Below are 20,955 nucleotides of genomic sequence, written 5' to 3' on the forward strand. Positions count from 1 at the left end.
AAGCAGTTCAGTGGTGTTTTTAGATACTGCAGAAAAATACTCTAGTAATATGATAGTTACTGAGCAAGACTTCATAGAGCTTTTTGTATGGCCCTTGTACTTGCCTCATCCACAAGTCGTTGTACAAGCTTAGTGGTATTTATCTTTTTAACAGTAGAGAGCTAGAGCTGGTTTTGTCATGTCACAGCCAATCTGGAATTCTTTCCTACAGGCATTCTCATATCTCATTTCTTTAAATGCATGCCTATGACAGACTTTTCTGTCCAGTAGGCAGTTACATTCAAACACTTCCACTTCGAAAGCAAAAATGAATTCTGTACATTCCAATCTTACCCCTCACAGTATAACCACTGCTCCCAAAGGTCTTGCTCTTATATGCCCCCATGCCAACTACTGTTTTTCCTGTGTAACTGGTTTGTTTTCCTTGTGTAACTGGTAGAAGGAGATGGGAAACAAGAAATTTATTTACTCTTGTTAAAATGCCACTGAGAAACAAGAGAAGTTGTAAAAAAGATCTGAGACTTTTTCCTTTATATAAAGTATTTAAACAAAGAACTAAGAGCTCCAGAAACAGTGTGAACCATGAAAGAAAAGGAAGGTAAAAGTACATGGAAAGAAAGGGCTCTTTTTTTTTTTTTTTTTTTTTTTTTTTTCTCTGAAGATTTTACATCTCCCCTGAAGGAGGCAGAAGAAGGCAGGCATGGTCAAATGTAGCCTCTTCATCAAAACTCCATGCTACACCTCCAAGAATCAGCCTTTAGCTGGTCATTTGTCTCATTCAAAAGTGTGGATGAGAAGACTCCCCAGGATATGTGGGAAGTGAGAAATCCTGCTGAATTTGCAGAACAGTTGCAATGGTCAAGACAATTTTGAGAGTCTCCTCACTCAGGCTCATATAACCAGACAAATTTTGAGTTATATAACAAGTGTATGAATGACAGCCTCTCAGTGAAGGACGGGTTGGATGTTCAGGGGAAAGCCTAGCTACCCCCAGGAGTGCCCATGTATTCTGTCTCTTTAGGACAGCCCCAGAGGATATAAACCAAGACCTGGTGTGGGGACTGCTCTAGGGTGCAGTACCCTAAATGAGTGTCTGAATGATGTTGCTCTGTGGCATCCTGACACTTTCCGGTAGCCACTTGTCACAAAAAAACAGTGGAAAAAGGAGGAGAGAGAGAGAGAAAGCTGCCAGTGAATGGAGAAGAAACAGACAGGAAAATTGCCTGGAACCAGCCCAAAGGCCACTTGGTTTGGCATTTCTCTGCCTACACGTTCACATGAGCTGGCAGCAGACAACCTTGGTGTTATTTACAGATGGGCCTTCTGTTGTTTTGGGAAGAATGTTTGGAAATGACACTCAAGGTGGAGCCAGGGATGACATAGTCAAACATTCTCAGCAAAGCCAAGCCAGGAACTCTTTTCACTTACATCTATGTGATTTGTTTGGAACCCCTAAAAGCTTGTTTTGGTGTATTAAGAAACTAAAAATTTCAATCTGTATTTCAGAATATTCTTATTTTTCACTGAATATTTCCTTATCATGTATATAAGTATTTATAATAATACATAGATTTCTCTTCCTTGTGTGTGTGCATGTGTGTTTGTGTGTGTGTGTGCGTGTTTAGAATAATAATGTGTTGTACTGGCAGTTCTGAGGAAGGTGTGACAATAATTTATTCTATTTGCAGAAACAAAAGAGCACAAATCACTGAGTTTGTAGCAAACAGAAAAATATTTTTATTATGGGTTTCTAGGTACTTATTTTTCAGCTTTTGGATAATGGAATACAATCTGGAAAGGAAGTTTTTTACTTAATTAGCAATGAATTAAAAGGCATTCTTGCAAGCAATTCACTCAATTGATGGAGGCACTAACATCCACAAAGTCTTCTGTCTTAGCAACAAAATCATGTGAGAATTGAGCATGGGATATTTGAATTATTAAAATCATTACAATTTTCATCCCCAAAATCAGTGCTTTTATCTGGAAAATACTAATACTTTTAATAATATTTTTCTTATTATCTGAATATATCTTAGAAGTGTGCAAGGACTTAAAAACATATGAGAGAATTGTCAAAGACTGTCCTGAATGTAACCAGGTTGGAATTCAATTTACTTGTCCTTTCACAAAATGCTTTTTAATATGCAATAAATCATTAATAATCATAATGATAAAACAAGAGTAACAAGGAAAAAGATTAATTATAAAATGTGTTTTATCTTATTCCACTTTACTTGGAATACATTAACTTGAAAAATATCTTTTCATAACTGCTAATCTTCTAATGCAATTTCTTGACTCAACACATAGCTCATCTGGTCTATTACCAGAAGAAATAGAAAAAAAAAAGAAAAAAGAGATAGAGTGTTTTATTTGTTTATCTGAAGTTGTCTTTTTAAAATGCTTATTAGATATTTCCCTGCTTTACAAAATGTAATTGTTTATCATGTTTGAAGATTGTGTGTAATCACATATTAAATATGGTAGATAAACTAATTTAAGAGTGTGATTTAATCAAGCAGTTTTAAAAAATCAATTAAGAGTCAGATGTGAATTAATTAACCTTTAATATATCTAAAGCATGAGAAAATGGAGAAACTTGAAAGTCATCTAGCTGCTGTTCACATTTCACAACATTCCATAAGATTGTTAAACATTATAATAAGTATAACCTCATTGAAACATTTGGATAGCAATATTTTTCCTTATGCAGATCTTCATAAATCCATAAAATTTAATATGAAGGAAAACAGGTCATTTTTAAAAGATTGTGGCAAACCCATAAATGACTACCGACTTTTTGAGGCCTCTGCTACAGATGTTTGAAAAGAAGGCATCCTATGGCAATGTTCATAAAAAACCCTATACCTCTCATGGTAATAAAAATTTCATGACACCACTTAATTACTAAACATTTCTAAGTAAGAATTGAATCAAAAATCAGCTGCTGTCCAGTTACAGTCATAGTCTTGAAAAGACTCCCCAAGAAAGCTCTAGAAGGGGCAAAATTAACATGAAGCAGAGTAGACTACCCAAACCATGGCAGGAAAGCTTTGTATAGGGAGTTGCCTATTGACTTGAGTTACAATATGTAACCAAAAATGTGCAACCTATTCTCCAGCTGGTGAACCTGGTAGGGGAGGTGTTTTTTCTTTATCTCTTGTATAACCCATTCCTCATAACTCCAGGGGGAAGGGGGCGGATGCCTTCTGTTAATGGGCCAGCTGTTAAAACCAGGTGGGGCAGTGTTTCTTTATCTCTTCCACAACCCATCCTCCCTCCAGGAGAATATCTGCTGTTAATTGGCCATGAAGGCTCACTGCATGACTGATACAATTACATCATCCCATTGTGAGATGCTTCACACAGTGGGAGGAGCCAAGCATTCCTACCTAGATAAAACCTGCAATTCAGCACAGCAGGACAGCCTGTTTTCCACTGGATTCCAGAGGAAGACTAGACCCATCTCACCACCACTGGAGCCTTCTACAGGATCATCTCAACTCCAACGGAACCCCATCTGTTACTCCAGGAGGATTTATTTGGACTGCTTGCAACACCCTGACCAACAGGATGTCAGGTCTTATTCTGACTCTGTCAGGGTTTCTAGGATTTTTGTTTGTTTGCTTACTTGTTTTTTTGTACTGCTACATTTGTATTTTTTAATATTCCTAGTAAAGAACTGTTATTCACATTCCCATATCTTTGCCTGAAATCCCCTAATTGCAAAATTATAAAACTTTGGAGTAGAGGAGTTAACGTTCTCCATTCCAAGGAGAGGTCCAGCTTTCCCTGGCTGATACCTGTCCTTCCAAACCAAGACACCAATGTAGGAAGCCATGGCAGGAAGTGGGACTTATCCCAACTCAAGAAGCCAGAACTCAGCAGCCAGTGAAAATGAGATGAAAAGTAGTCTACTAAGGGATGTAAAAAGTAAACACCCTTATTACGGTTACTTGCACAGTATGTTGGTAGAATACGATTACTGAATGAAACTCTGACAGAAAGAAATTTCTTGCCTCTAGAGAGGTGAGACATTTATCAACATCTTGATCTTTAGCATTATTTCAGTTGTCGAAGTGATTTGGTACATACATCAATGTTATATCTGCATAAGAGTTCTATGATACAGTGTAGGTTACACAGTGATGAGTCCTTCTGTCATTTTAAAGAACCCGGAACTGATGCATTCAAGGTAGCAGCACATGCTGATTGAGAATTAGTAATTATGACTAACATGAAGATTACAATTTTGGTATTCCTTATACTGTGATTTACAATGTTTTACAAGCATTTTTCCTCTATGTTGAAAAAACATAACAGAGTTCCAGAATCACCTAAAGTTTGGTCTGAACTGGCCCATATCTGTCCATATCTGGTGCTCAGGACTCTATTTCTAAATGTTCTATTCCCTTCTCTATTTTTCAACAAGTCTTTATCTTTCAAGAGACTATTTTAGCACTTATATAAATTGAAATTCACCTGGATCAGCTTCATCAGACTTTCAGTCTGGAATTCAGTACCAAATACTCTCAGTGATGTCTGTAAGCAGTTATCATTGCTATTGCTGAATTTTTCGCTATAAATAGAGGCTAGTATGCAATCACTATTTCCTCCAGTGGTATTTTGTTAGTTTTCTTAATTAGCTAAATAATCACTTTTTTAAATTAATTGATTTTCCATTACTTTTCTAGCCTTCTTTTTGTTTTCTTTTCTTTTAAAAGAGCATGAAAGATGATGATACTGTACAAAGGCATTTAAGAGATCATTAATCAATTCATTGTTTTCCGACTCTAATATCTTTGTTTTCCTGCTTGTCAATTAGTCACATCATCTAGAATTTTAATCTTCTTAACTTCTAAGAATAAATAAAAATAAATTGAGCTTCAAATAACTTTGCTTCCCTTTTCTGTAGGAAAGTAGTTTTAGTAGTTATGTGCTATTAGTGCAATGGAGAAATAAACAACAAACTGACACAAAAAACGAAAAACAAACAAACCAACAAAACCAAAAACCCCTGGTAAATGTAAAAAACCCTCACCACCCTTTGCTTACTAGTTCACACTTCCAGTCTACCACACTGTTTTAAGCGAGAAACTGCCTCTGTTTGTGGTGTCTTTTATTACTGCGAACAAAGATCTACTTTAGCTGTAATCCTACTGGAATCACTCTCAGCTCTGAAAAATTAAAAACTATAGACCTTTCATATCGGGGAAAAAAGCATGGTTTTTTGCTGCTTGAAGGGGGTTTGGTTAGAATTTTTTTTTGTTTGTAAGTGGTTCATCTGGATTTTTTTCCCCTTTTCCCTAACAATGCTTTTGCTGTGAAGTGATGAAATTGCTGACTTGAGTGATGACAGTCTGAACAATGATTGCTGTCAAAGACAGAATACCTTTTATCTCTAAACTTCTGAAATATTAAAGAAGAGACAGCCAATAGATATTTCATATTTTTTTTAAATGGCCTTCCAATTACCTTTCCTTTTAGTTCTATTTTTGTTGCACAAAAGGACACCAAAAAAGTGTGTTTGTCAAAATACCTTTCCCTTTTTTTTTTCCTGATGAAAGATTTCTTCTGTGTTTTGTAGAAAAGAATCTTTGAATTGGAACTTCACAATGATAGACAATATGCTTTTGCAGCTTCTGTATAATGGGCATTCAAATCTTTACTAAGAATATGGGGAAAAGGATGACAAAATTCATCTTTAATGTAAAATGATTTTACTGTTTTATAGTAAAACAAGCAAAACAATTAAAAATTCTTGAGCAACAAAAGTAAACAAAAAAATGACAGTTTTATGCACAGATATCAGACAGAAATAAATGTGAATAAACATTCGTATTTGCATATGAAAGCCATTCAAATGTCATCAGAGTTAATGAACAGATAAAGGTACCATAGAAAGGTTAATATGAGATTACTTAAATAGTTTTAAGAAAAAATTGATAAGACCTATGAGGATTTTTTTTTTTTTTTCTTGATACTTAATCACTATACAGTATTAAAGATTGAAACTTTTCTGAGCATACCTTGACACAAATTCCGCTATGCCATGCATAGCGCAGGCTAGCTTTTATTCCTATAAAAATTCTGGCATATTCCTTTGAAGTCAGTTGTGAATATATCTTTATTGGAGTATTTTTTTAAAATGTGAGAACAATATAGAGAAGTCAATGAAACCTTCTAAACTGTTTTTAGGTAAAAAAATATGTCTAAATTACATTTCCACGTTCTAGTATGGTTAAAACTTTGCAAAATATTTCAAAATACTTTGATAACTCTGAAAAGCAGGAATTACAGGCCTATTTATGGAAATCGAATCAGTTTTTCACTTTTAAATTTATTTAATATAAATATTTTAAAAGGCAAAAAATTAAACCAAAATTTTGATTTGAAAATGTCAGAATTTAAATTTTACAAATTACTAGAAGATGTAGGCAAAGAGAGATGAAATTTCGTTTTATTCTACAGCAAGGAAGTATGATCTCCAAACAGCTTTAATTTATTTTTGCCCATCTTACTTGCATTAATTCAAGAATATTTGTGCCATTTTCCTCAGAGACATAGCTGGTATAAATAAAAAAGACCTATTAAATTAGGTTATTATGTTTTCTAATGTATGTTATAATTAGCAAATTTACTTGTGTACCTTTTTGCTTGTTGACAGAACTAATCCATAATTTATTCACACCTTCTAATTCTATCAGCTTTATTGCTACCAAATATTATCATTTAGATAATTTGGTGAAGTGTTATGGGACTCTTTGATAAAGCTGTGTTGCATTCTTTAGGAGCTATCAAGGTTTTTAAAGATGACTTTAGTCTTTAACCCTATGAGTTGAAAAGTAAGTGGATTTCTGTAAAACAAATGAAAAAGATTTGTAATGGAAACTATAATATTGCAATGCCATCTTTTGAATCATCATTTTTTTCATAAAAACTTTGCAAAGAGATGTGTTGTATTTTAAAATGTGCCTCACCAGAGATTTTTTTAAATTATTTATTCTGTTAGTGAGAAAAGATACACAGAAAATATATATCATTGCATTTAGCACAAATTCTTCTCCATTAAGCAAGATTTCTTATTCAAGTTAATTTTCTCCAGGTTATTTTTAAATTTTATCAATGTTTCTTTCTTATACCATACCATGTATTTTTTTTTTCTCTATCTGAGATGGAATTAGCTATTGAATCACTTCAAATAATCAGGAGAACAAACAACCTGTTTGGCCACTCCAATCAATGGTGGCAGCAAAGTCACAGTTGAAGACATTTATTCTAAATTGATTTCTGTCCTGGACTATCAAATAATTTTTCAAGTACATATAAAGTTTGGAATTATAAAGTATGAAACAGGCATCAGATATGTGCTTATGATGCTGGACCTAGAATAATACATTGGGAAAGGATAATCTTCATTTAAATAGAAATGTTGTGATATGCATATTTATTATGTTTACAAATATAAACATTTTTTCTATTGATTCAAAGGATTTGGATCATCTGTATCAATTTAAAATATATATTGTGAATACCTTAAAGACATAATATTAATTTTTATTAATAATTCAGGTATCACTGATATCATCTACATTAGTAGATTCTGCCTCAGAAGCAGTGCATTTACAGATTCCTTTCTCTGTTTTCAGAGACAATTTTCTCCTATAAGACTATGAAATTATGAACGCAAAATTTGTTCTGAAGCCAAAGCATAATGGAAAATATATGTTAGGATTTATTTGTTGGATGTTTGTTCTAAAATGTGTGTATATTTTAGAATTGCTCTGGTCAAAGTAGTTCATAATTTCTGTTCTATTTGCAACGCTGAACTCTGAATCTGTAGAGACTGGAGTAACAATCTATATACCTTACTGAAATAGTGCTAAGATTATTTAATTAGATTTACAGATAAGATCAAAGAGTTTACTTCTATTTAAATTAAAAAAAAAAAAATTAACCAATCTGAAAACAATTCCAGGAAAACAAAATACATCCAAGGGTATTTTTTTTTAATGGGACACAGAAACATAACTAACTTCTTATTGTCTTTCAAAGCACTCTCTAAATTTTTACACAAGAGATAAAATCTAGAAATATGTACCTACCCCTGTTATTCATTTCTGTCTGTGGCCCCTTGACCACAGCACTCTGCTTTGATTCCACAATACCACATGAGATGAGTACTAGAGGTTTTGCATAAATCATTCAAATACACTAGTTAGGGGTAAAGTAAAACCAGAAACAGTTTTAGTGCAACAAAGTAAAAAAAAGGTTCTAAAGGTTTTTTCCTTCAAAAAGTATATTTAGTTCATCAGAAATGCTTCCATAACACTAATTTCGTCTGAGGACAGTGGTGAGACTTCTGGTAGGGATGATATAATCCCTGATATAGCCATTCCAGGGCAGATAATCTGCAGGCACTAAAGACTATTGATACATATTAAATACTCATAGATGGTATATAAATATGTGCTCAGCAGGCAAACAGCCAGCGCCAAATGACAGTAAATAATCAATAGGTTCAAATATCTGCTATATTGCTAATAAAGAAAAGGATACTATTTCTGTAGACTCAGCTTATTTTGTGCGAAGCAGATAAATCAATTTTAAAAAATGAAAATAGCAATGAAATTAATGTATCTAAAACTGTACAAATGCTACCTGAACATCCACCTTAAAAAAAATAAGAAAACTATTAGTAGATACTTTTTAGAAATGTTATCTTTTAATAGGTGGTATGACCTGATTAATTCAGTATACCAGATAATCAAGATTTGACTTTGATTTTATAACAGAGTTTAAAGTCTGGCAATCTGACTCTGGGCAGTATTTTCACATAAATCAGGCAGCAAATTTAGCCACTGAGTCATTCTGTAAAGCCAAAATCCACAATTAGCTGAGTCATTAAATTATCTCTTTCCTTCTTCGAATAGACACAAATGAGGCTAGTTTAGAATAATTCTAGTGTGTACAGAAAGCTAAAGTGGGATTTATGACGCTGAGTGTTGAAATTTATTTCTGTTGAAATTAATACCATTACTACAGATATAAGATTATTCGGGGCAGACAGATGTTTTGAAATCTATCTTCCACATTCTATAACTTCCTCTGGAAGAAGAGATGATCTTAATAATGCATAGGACAATGTTATACTCAAAATTTTTAACTTCAAAGCTATGTTCAACTTCATAAATCTATCAACCACCTATGCCAAAACTAACAGAATTAACTAAATTTCGTTTAGTTAACAAACTAAGCCTTTTTGTCAATAGCACAAAGGTCAACTTCATACAAGCACATAGGACATGATAAGTGACCTTCTCCAGCTTTAGCAGGATGCTAACAAATGTACAATAACAGAATACCACGAGTGAGCTTTACCATGTCAAGCCAGAGGCACCTCTCAGCCTTTCCCAGAAAGAGGTGTTTGTGAGCCCTAAGTAACAAATTAAAGCTTCCAGAGAGGTTGAGACAATCAGAGCAGACTGTCACTCACTACTTGCTACTCCTCACTTCCAAAACCCTGTCATGACGCAGCATTTGTGCACCTGCCCTTGTGTGCTAAATGTTGCAGATTCAAGATGACACTAGGAGAGCAGACTCTCTCACTCCAGCTCCAGTGTCAGAAGCATCTTTGTCCCTATTCAGACTTTACTTTAATATCCTGGACTGGAGTCACAGGACTCTTTTATGGGCAATAAAGTTCTGAGCAGGCCACCCTGCAGTCTAGGGACAGGGTTGTACCCCTCCCATTGCAGAGGGTGGGCTGCACTGGTGCACACTGGGGGATGTCCTTCGTGTGGCTTGAGAATACAGAAGTTAACACTGGTGCTGTGTCCTCACCACAGTATCAGGGTGACATAAGGCCATGGATGCCATTGCCAGATACCCCCACTTATGGGAGAAGGTAAGGATCATAACTGGTTAAGACAATTTTGATGTCACAGACACAAACAACTCCGAGCCACAATCACTAGTATGACATAGGAAACATCACACATACAACCTAATTTCTTCTAAGCCTTGAACATAATTGAGAGCTAAATGTTTTGAAGAAACTAAATTACAGAACTAAAAAGATTTTTTGCCAAGGAAGATTTAGGAATGGTTAAAGCACCTGAGATATTCTGTGATGACCCTTTCTTTCAAGCTTTTGTAGATGTTAAACATAAAGATTCATAGGAAAAAAACATCATTAGCTAGAAGAAAAAGTACATCCAAAGTATAAAAACAACCAATGAAAACCCAAAGCAAACAAACAACCGATTAAACAGCCAACCAACCAACCAACCAACCAACCAACCAACCAACCAACCAACCAGCCAACCAACGAACCAACAAAATTTGAACAGGAAAAGACCTTGTTCCTTGCCCCCTAAAGGTAAAATTCCATTTCTACAAACTACAGTTCATGCTAAATGCCTCAACCTCATCCTGCAACTTATCTGCTATATTTTGAGTAGAGATTATCAAGCAATCAAGTGCTTAGAATACGATGGCACCTAAATACATAAAGCCTTGGTGGGGAAGTGATTTTAGCATAACACTGTTGTATGTGAGTATGAATTTGGTTTCTCATTGCTTTTATTTCACTTGTGAATTATTCTTGCAGTTCAGTGGTACTTATACCAGCCAGAACTGAAATTAAAAGATAAAACATTGTTGGAAAGGTTACATGCCCTGAAATTTACAGGTTGCAGCTTGTCAGCAGAAAAGTCATGATTAGGAATATGCCAATTAGGTGCAAAACATGGAAAATTCCAGAGAGACCAAACTACAAGTTACAGCAATTTGACTTGGCTGAGTTCAGTAATATAATACTACTTGTCCTTGCCTCAATCAAGAGTCTAAAGAAGGCATCATTTGCACTTCTGAGTCGAAGAGATGTGAACTGAGAACAATATTTAACCCCCAAGTAGTCATTCCCAGTGGGACAATCTGTCTGTACAACTTCTTTACTTCTGACCCATTTGTAATCACTGTGCAGTTTCATTCTGCAATCAATACTCATGGGATTTATGGGACTAAGTCTTATTAATGCCAATGGAATTTATGTGGAGTTAGACCCTAGGCAGTCCTAACTGACCAGAGACAACAACTGCTGGGCAAAGCTAGGATTTGCAATTTGAGGATTATAATTGTATATTCAACATTTTCTCTCTTCCATCATTTTTTTCTGCTTTATCCATCACAAGCTACGGACACAATAACTAAAATAGCATCTCAGCTTAAAGAGGATATTCCTGACATGGATAATACTCACTTTTTGAATAATTAGTGCAGTCAAACTAAAACTTTTTTGCTTTGATAACTTGGGACAATTTGGGGTCAGCAACATTATTGTCTATGACAGTAAACAGGTTTATTAAATAGATCAAACAGAAATTTCACAATCTGCTTGATCCTTAATTACCTGCAAATTTAAATCCCTATTTTATTGGAAGTCTCAGGTGTTCTACTCAAAATCTCTATTAAAATGCAAATAGGTCATTATATAATTGAAGCTATTTAAATAAAGTATATTTTCTTCACCCATTTATCCTGTCATAAATTTGTGAATAAGTGAAATATTTGAAAGGACAAGGGCTAGAGGGAATTTGAGTGGGGTTGGTAAAAATTATAAGAGCATATGAAGACTGTTCAAGCTCTCCATTTTCTTGTTCACCATGTAACAGGAAAACTCCAGAAAATTCAAGAATAGTATTTCTAGCTTAAGAGGAAATAAATCTTTAGATAAGGTGTAGTTCCTCACTGGATTTCATTACCCCAGTAGGTCATTAAAACAAATGGTGTAGCTTTCAATCTTTTCACAGACACAAAATATGTGAAGAGACAGAGTATGGGAGGAAAATTCCCATTACCTGTTTAAGTTTGTGGACAGGTGACGAGGATGCACTAAAGTGCAGAGACCCTCAAGTCAGTTAGTTTGTCCAGTAAAGTCAGAAGGGGAATGAAAATCATGACGTGTTTTGAGTCCACTGGTTCTTAACAAAGTGGTAGAGAACTTGAAAGACAGTAAGATGAAGATAATAAAAATTTGATTCTAAAAAGTATATATAGTTCCTATAGAAAGTGAATTGCAATATCTTGAGGGTAATTCCTTCTGACAATAGTGACTTAGGGTTGTATTTCTTAAATGTTGGCTCTGAAAGAACCTAAAGATTCTTAGAACCTAAAGAGCACTTTCAAAGATAATTGAAATGTCATATCTCAGCTATTCCAAAACACTTGTCATAGCTATAACTATTTAGGATATCTAGGAACTTGTGAACACTGTACTGAACTGTTTAATATTCCTTGTTTGAAGATGTAAGGGATGCATTTTTTTGAAGGTGTGACAAAGAATAAGAGGCTATTTTACTTCCAATTGTGCTTGTGTGTTGTTATGGACTCCATAAAGCCAGGTCTTCAAAGTTAAATAAGATAAAAAACCACAGTGGTCAGTTTAGTAAAGTTAAAACTATTACCCAATGAGGGAGCCCTAAAAAGAGAGGGGTTGCAAAATTTTACAAACTACATAGGTAATAAAAGTGAATGAAGGTAATTAACAAAACCAACTAACAATGTACTCCCCTCAGAAATGATGACATCTAAGTCTGACATACATATATTGTTAAATTTAGAAAAAAAAATAGATTTCATTTTGGAACAATTAAATTATTCTGTTTCAGCAGGAACTGAGTGTTGCAGTGTATTTACCTGCACAGAAAAACCATAAGGGCTTACAGCTATAGAGATTTTGTTGTATTTCCTGTGATGCAAATATATATATATATATATATATATATATATATATGATAAAATGGAATTGAAAGAAGCAAGAAAATAGAATTGAATGAGAAGTAATTACTTTGGGAAAAAATGCACTTTGGGTTTGGAAAATTCCAATGTGAATACAATGTGAATAGTTCTACAAATTTGCTCATGCTGGTGATCATTTTCCAGTATAAAAAGTGTCCATCAGGTCCATCAGGCTATTTTCTTTCCTTTTTCCCTCTCTCTCTCCATTAACATTATAAAACCTAAAAGAAACAAAAACCACAATTATTTACTATTACTTTTAATTTTTGCAGTATAAAGCATCAGCAACTTTCTCTTTACTAGGTTTAGTTCACATAAGAGTATCATCCCAATTTTTTAGGTGAAGAAACAAAATAAAATACATTAGGTGGCTTGTTGTATACCAGAAAATCTGATGCCAAGGTGAAAGCAGATGCAGATACAAGGCTTTCAATTCTTGTTTGCAAAGTGTTAGTATATTTTTATTAGATCAGTATTTCTCAGCTAAATATGTAAAGCTTTTTTTCACAGAAAATATTATCACTTTTCTTTCAATTTGTTTGAGCTCCTGTTCCTGGAAAAACAGCTGTATAAGTAGCTATTTTTTTAAAAAAAAATCCTTATTCTTCTAGGGAAGTGCTAACTTATTTGCCTGCTAACATATGTATTAACCGTTGAATTGTATGTATAATTATAGCTAATGATTGGTAAATCTATAACATTGACCTGATCAGTGTTCACCTTTCAAAAACCTTCCTCAGGGTAGACCTAGATGTATGCCAATCATGTTTCTCTTTTCCCTTTACTCCAACACAGTCCTGTGCAAGTTCATTCTGAAGTTTGAGTTCTGTCTGTCCAGAGCCATCTGGGCAGTCATCTCATCCAAACCTAGTGTCCACAGGTAGAGGGAAAAATGGACATTATGTACTGACAAAATACATTTTTGTAAAATATTTTCCCTCCAAGAAGTTTGACATTTGCTATTATAAACATGAAAGTTATCTATCACCAATTTGCGAAAGAGAGATAATGAACAGGAAGGAAGGAAAAAGAGAGAAGAACTATATTTCCATGGCAGAGAAGTGAATTAAGATAGTAATTTGTCATGTCTTCACTACAGTTCTTAGTAAAAAGTATTTAGAGAATAGGAAAATTACCTTTTTCGGTTAAAAAAAAAATTAAAAAAAGGAAAAATCTTCCTGAAGTTAATGATGAAAGTTAAACTAAAAGTCATTTAATTGAATTAATTATTGCTAATGGTTCAAAGTGATATATTTAGTGTTTATTTTATTATATTTTAATGCTATGTACATTAATACAAATATACACATGTGCATGGTTGAATTCTCATTATTTTATTATCTATATTCTAAAACTTTTATCTTGATATTTAAGCATAGACATACACAAAATTTTAAGGGTAATTTGTGTTAGTCACACTGCTTATGAAAACAGACGTGTAATTCCCTTTCTTCTGCTGGCCTAGTCAGAACCACAATACTGGTTTATCTAGGCCACTGGCTTGATTTACTAGGAAATTTTTTGTTTTCCTTTTTGTTTTCTTTTTAACATTGTAACTGTTTAATTGGTCATTTTTATCTTGTTTTGACTTTTATAAATCAAATAAAAGCAAAGCAGAATACAACATTTACAGGTGCTAATTAATGAATAATAAAATTTTGTACACTCCCCCTGATTAAAAAAAAACAACAAACCAACATTGAAACTGCTCTTTAATAATTCAGCAGAGAATTATTCCTTCTTAGCTGGTCAGACTGCGTCCTTGAAAGTCTTTTGAGTCTACTGAAAATCTTGATAAAAAATGAAGACACAATGAAGTCTCAAAGAAGGCTTCAGTGCTGTTCAGACTGAGACAATCCATAACAAATATTTATTTTCTAATAAATTGATAAACATAGGTCTTATATGTGTGCTGTCCTCTTTTTTAACATCTCTTATTCCATCCTCTTCTCTTTCCTGCTAATGACTTTCTTTCCTACTTAGCAAATGAAGCTGACATAACTTTGAATAGTGCTCAAAAAATGATTGTTCATAAAAAATTTACTAGGCAGCATATGGATAGAAAAATGTAGTTTAATATTTTGCTGAACTGATGCAAAGCAAGTGTTAACTAGATCAAAATGAAGAATTTATCATACAAATGTTCCAAAATAGAATATACCATTTATGTTATTTTCTAACTTTTAAAAAGTTCTTCCTGTTGACCTGCTGCTCCTCTGCCACCATCCGTTTCCAATCATCCTTCTCTTCAACGTTAAATATCTGAATGCACAGCTGCCCCATGACTGGAGCTGAAACAAATTCTCCATAAAAATACTCTTCTGTCAGCTTGACTGGATTTTCTTAATGCAAAAGGAAATTAACTTTCCTTTGATATTTGAGTTTCTACAGGAAACAAAAAAAGACATTCTTTACTCAGTTATAACACGTACCTTACTACTTCCCCATGCCTGAAATTGTCTTCAAGTGAAATCAAGAACCTTTCCTGTTAGAATTATGTCTGTTCTGGCTCAAAAGCAGTTTCTTCCCAGACAAGTTACGATGAATCTTTCTGCCATCCTTACTAACCTCCTACTTTTCTTCAACATTCCTCCATTGAACCTGCCTTCCTGATTATTCTTGCCCTGTCATCTGTCCTGCTAAGTACATATCACAGTTTTTCAGTGTTCTGATATTTCTAATTTCTGGGGCAATATTCTAATGTGATGTGAACAGTATCACTTCTGCAGAACATGTAGCATTCTGAACTTGATCATGAAATTAGTTTGAAAGGCATTTTTAATCAAGCTTATCTAGTTGAATTTAAAATCATAGTAGCTTGGTAAAACTTATGGACCTAAATTGTACAAGAGGTCATACTGGATACTCTACTGTTCCATTTTGTTTTGCCAATTTCAAATCTGCGTAAAAAAGAAATATATATAATATGAAAGCCAACTTTAGAAAATGTTTTATTACTAAAAATTTCAAGAAGAAAAGTCTTGGAGGAAATATGTCTAAAATGACTATTTATTTTAGTAAAAAAAAAATTTAAAATATAAAACCAATCTTCATCACTGATTTTCTTAACTCCTGAAAATAGTAACTGAAAATTATAAAGGAACTTGATATAATTTTATTGGATTTTTTTGGAGGGGAGAGGGGCAGCAGAGGGCAAAGGCATAACGTTATAATACTATATATCTTATAGTAATCTTATTTCTTATTTTTAATTTGTTCTCTTTGTTCCCCTTCATAAATAGCTTGTGTTTCATAGTGTAATGAATGATGTTATGTGAGCAGGACTGTGTCTTCCCTGGAAACATGAGCTCAGACTATTGAAGAGAAACAAGTCTTTCAAATTCCTAGTAGCAACCTTTCACCTTTGCTCCTTGCTCTCATGAAAGACTAGAGATTAGAAGCTGAGTTAAGCTTTTCAGTGCTATATAACCTCAACTACACATCTCATTTTAGAGTCATCAGGAGTGTCACTTGGAAGGTCGACTCTTTGACACCAAGGAAGAAAAGAAGTTGTATTTTGAGCATCACAAGAGGCCTATTGTTGCTGATTGCTAGAAAGGGAGAGAGGGGAAGGAGGGAGGGAAGGAAAAGAAACAACAAAACAAACTAAAAAATCCCACAAAAAACCATCAGAGGCTTTTAAGAAGCTTTGAGCTTTGAAAAAAATAAATAAAGCATTGCATTTGAAACCCCTTTGTGCATTAGAACAAAGACATAAAGGTTTATCATAAAATAAAGGTCTGACAACTTCAGCAAATATATCCATGGAAATGGAGCTTCTACAAAGTGTTGTAAATAAAAAAAAGAAATTATAAAACGTTAAAGTGAAGTTTGCCATCTGGGTTTGAAGGTCATTAGAATGTTCTTTGTTGGAAGATGAGCTTTTCAATTAATGACTATGTAGATTTAGACCAGTAATTCCTTTAGTAATTATACTCTGTGTAAAGAAGGAATTATATGCCTTGTAAGCATGTTTGGTTCTATCCAAGTAGATTTCTGGGGAAAAAAAAAAAAAAACACCAAAAAAAAAAAAAAAAAAACACCAAAAAAAACCCCTACCCCTGAATTAAAAAGATAGTCTATCAGTAGTAATTCACATAACAGATATATCAGTCGTATCCTGGGAGTCACAAGCAAAATGCAGACACGATTTTTACCTAGTAGTTAGATGAATTCCTTACTTTAAACATACATTTTTATATGAAATATTATGAATCTTTTTGTTGAGTAAGTTGAGGAAGAAGAGAACAAATGGAAAGATTATGTTTTATTACTAAATTGACCATAATTTCTTTTTTTCTTTCTGTTTTTATTGGAACATTTTCTGCTTTCAGTGTGCTACCATCAGCAGTCCTTGCCCGTTTAGTACTTGAATCTGAAATACTGTTTTGAAGCAGAATCAGCTGGATATGATTTTTTTTTTCTGAGTGAAAGAATATGTTCCAAACAAATGTTTTCAGAGAAACTGAAGGTACTCTTATATATTCATCTTCCAAAGGCTGGAATCTGCTTCACTCACATGACTTTAATAGCATTCAAATGAAACACCAGACCATTAATTCAGCAGAGAAATAAATTAGTTTAAAATATTTACAAAAGAAGATAACAGGGCCTACTGAACGAAAATTCAATTGTACTTCATCTTTTGGGACTTATTTCTTACCCTATTCTACAAGACAGATTAATGTGAAAGCTTGTTATAAATCTGTTCCCTCTGACTTCAGTCATCATTAATGGTGCCAGAAAATAAGAAAATATGATGTGTTTTCAGAAATAGATGAATAAAAAGGGAGTGTGGCCAAACAGGAAATTAAACTGCATTTATTACAAAAATAATAGAAATAATTATCTTTAGCTTTAATATTAGCTTTTATTCCTCTGTCATCATAATATTTGGTTCTTTTCCTCTTATTATCTTTCATTTCATTCAGTAAACTCAGCACTTATTAACTAGAATAGATGTTGATTTTCCCCCACATTCTTTCAGTCCATCTGTATGATCTTGAGAGGGAGATACTAAGGAATCAGAAGAAGGTCCTGCTCCTGTTTGGGCTCTTGCAAGGAATAATTGCTTTGCTCCTGATTATATTCCCCTCCCCCCCTCACATTTTTTGCCCCAGCATGGTTAGAGAGATCCTAAATGTCCAAAATTCTTTATCATGATATGATTATCTGTCATCCTTAAGATACCATAGTCAATCATGCAACAGCATAACGGATCCAGCACTTCCCTGAGGACACCGTATACTACAGTCATTTAATCTACATAATGCCAATATCAGTCCTTTTTGCTAGTTTCCTGTACAGTAATCTGTAAAAATTAATTTAAATTTTAAACATTTTTAATAAACATATTAACATTAAATTAAGCATATTTTAAACAGTAAAAATTTAATGCTTAAAAAACCTAAATGAAATCACATTCTGCATGTATCTTTTCTCTTTCATGGAAGTGTTTCATTTATAACAACAAGGTGTTAAATGTTTCTAATTGTAACATTTTGACATCTGTTACAGGCAACAATCTACTCTCAGGATTCTAAGTTCAGAAAAGCAGATTCCACAAGAGATAGATAGAATTGCACAGGAAAATAAATGTGCATAACACTGTAAGGTCCTTTAGGTACAGACCAATACTTTTCAATCTCACACTTCATCTTCGCTTTCACTATATAACCTAGGAATGAGATTAAACACACAAATAATGCAAACTAGACACTTGTGTGTTTAACACGTTGTTTTGGTTTTGTTTTTTTTTTAATTTGCCTACTTTATTGTAATGGATGTGTAAGTGAAAATATATATAGAAAATAAAGAAATACTAATCATTAAAAAACAAATAGAATCTCTTGAAACAGAAGCAATGCACTGTTCTGGGTTATACAAAACCATTAGGCTACATCTTTCTCTGAGTGCACTCTAATGTCGAAGTACTTTTCGAATTTTGTTTATAATCCAATAATAAAGCATCATTTAAGTAAAGCCTGTATAATTGATTATAATGTCAATGATATCACTTGCCCTGGAAGAAGAACTGAGTTATGTTTCATTTGAATTTATCTCTTTGATTTAGATTCAGTTCCTTAATGGATAATATGAGTGGGATAAAGGAAGAAACAGTTCTACCCTCTCTCCTCAAAGCCTTCTAATCAGAACTAGATGAAAGAACACAACTCATTCAAGAGTTGCCTTGGTTTTACCTAATTTTTGTCTGGTAAAGACAATTTTGGCCTGGCTGGCAATATCTGGTTAAAGAATATCAAGATTTAAGTTACTAAGGATTTCCTGATTGGCAGTAGAACAATTCCCCAAATTTAGGCTGAGAACAAAAACAATAGTCTTCTTTCTCACCATGGCAATAAACAACCTTTTTCATTAACTCTAGGGAACCAATTTACCAATTTTATGAGAAAATTAGAGAATAAAAGAAATACTTTCAATAAGTAAAATGGACAAAGGAGTAGGAAATTTTCTCCTTCATTACATGGCAATGAATATTCATTCTGTCTTTTGAGTCTGTACAAAAGCCAGTTAAGAATTAATAATTTCACTGGCAAGAATTGCACATTAAGGTAGAAGTTTTTTTGCACTTGTTTCATTGATGTGGTTCAACATATTGAGCTTCAGCAGTGAAAAGTCAGGGAGACAAAACTTCCACTTTGATATTGAGCCCTTTTAAACCTAAAAATGAACAATAGTCTTATTTGCACATGAATTGACTGGTACGTATTATGAAATCCTCAAGGCGAATGGGGGCCTGGGCAACCTGGTCTACTGAAAGGTGTCCCTGACCAAAGTAGGGATTGGAACCAGATAATCTTTAAGATCCCTTCCAACCCAAATCATTCTATGATTTTATGATTCTATGAAATTAAGATTTTGCCACTGATTATTTTAAAAAGAAGCCAAATTAAGTTCAAATCAAGTGAAACACAGTGAAATTGAGTTTTTCAGTATAAGTACCTTTGGCCCTAAAACTGAAAAAACAAAATAAACAAACAAAAACCTCAAACAAACAACAAAATCAGAAACAAACGACAAAAAAACCCCCAAAACCTAACATCATTACAATATCACAATAAAATATCACATTTTGCAAAAAACAAAAAACAAAAAACAAAAAAAAAAAAAAAAAAAAAAAAAAAAAAAAAAAAACCCAGAACTGTCAACAAACCCAGATTGCAAAGGGTTTGACTTCCATTTCAATCAAGTGTGAATTAAATCTGACTTCTTCGCTATGTATGGAGTAATCATGTCATAGGAGTACTGCAAGGGAGAGGAAACTTGAATTGCCTTCTCTTCTGGCAATGTTCATCTCAGTCTTTTTGCCTTTATACTATCAGATTTATTTATAACTGTTTATATTAAGAATAATAATGACCTCTAGGTCAGCCATTTCCTGGCACTTAATCACTGACTGCATGAAGGGCCTGAGGCAAAGCCACATCTCCTCTGGCCAGTTACTGCCTGCTTGTTAGGAACTTCTTTGTCTGGTATCACTCCTTAATTTAAGTTCTTGGTGAACTTCAACAAGTAAACTGTTGTTTTGGTTTTTGTTTTGTTTTCCTGAGTACTAATTCCAATAATAAAACATAAATCTGCCTGTGTTGTCTGAAAATAATGCTTAAACCGTCTTTGAAATATACAAAGAAAAAATCAACATCAGATGTATTTTGGTTTCTCTACTCTTGTCTACAAATTTATGTTCGTTGTCAAAACAGAAGAGAAGCAACAATTGTTTTCAAAGAGCATTGTTTTCCCTGTACATACTTCTACATAGAAATATTGTTATTAACCTCTGGAACAGATTTAGTTACCAACCTGCATAAGAGGAAAATGCAATAAACGAAGTATGGGCACCTATTATCTGGCAATAGAACATTGGGTTTTGTTTTTTTTTTTTCACTAATTCAAGATTAGCTTATGCAAAAAAAAATAATATATATATATATTTAGTATTAGAAATCAACATTAAAAATAACTGTGATTAAATGTGCTTGGGAAAAAAGTCTTTATGGTTTAATATCATTGCTCAGCATCTTAGAATCTGAGAACAAGGCATCGAAGCAAAGTTCCTACTGAGCGTCTGTAGCTTTGTGGTACAAGAACTGAGTTCATCACTGTTTAGAATAAAAAACTTATAGAAAAGGA

At 33.5% G+C, this 20,955-nt stretch overlaps 1 long non-coding RNA gene across 11 annotated transcripts in view; it reads right to left on the bottom strand.

The window, feature by feature from the left end:
* LOC310907521 overlaps positions 1 to 11,979 on the bottom strand; it is a 97,138-nt gene extending 85,159 nt beyond the window's left edge. For all 11 annotated transcript variants that reach the window (XR_014589634.1, XR_014589635.1, XR_014589636.1 and 8 more), the window contains exon 1: positions 11,865 to 11,979. This is a non-coding gene — a long non-coding RNA (uncharacterized lncRNA). The remainder of the gene's footprint in view (positions 1 to 11,864) is intronic.
* Between the last annotated feature and the right edge of the window lie 8,976 nt (positions 11,980 to 20,955).

Source organism: Zosterops lateralis (assembly GCF_965231275.1).
Source record: "Zosterops lateralis genome assembly, chromosome: 1".
NCBI lineage: Eukaryota > Metazoa > Chordata > Aves > Passeriformes > Zosteropidae > Zosterops > Zosterops lateralis.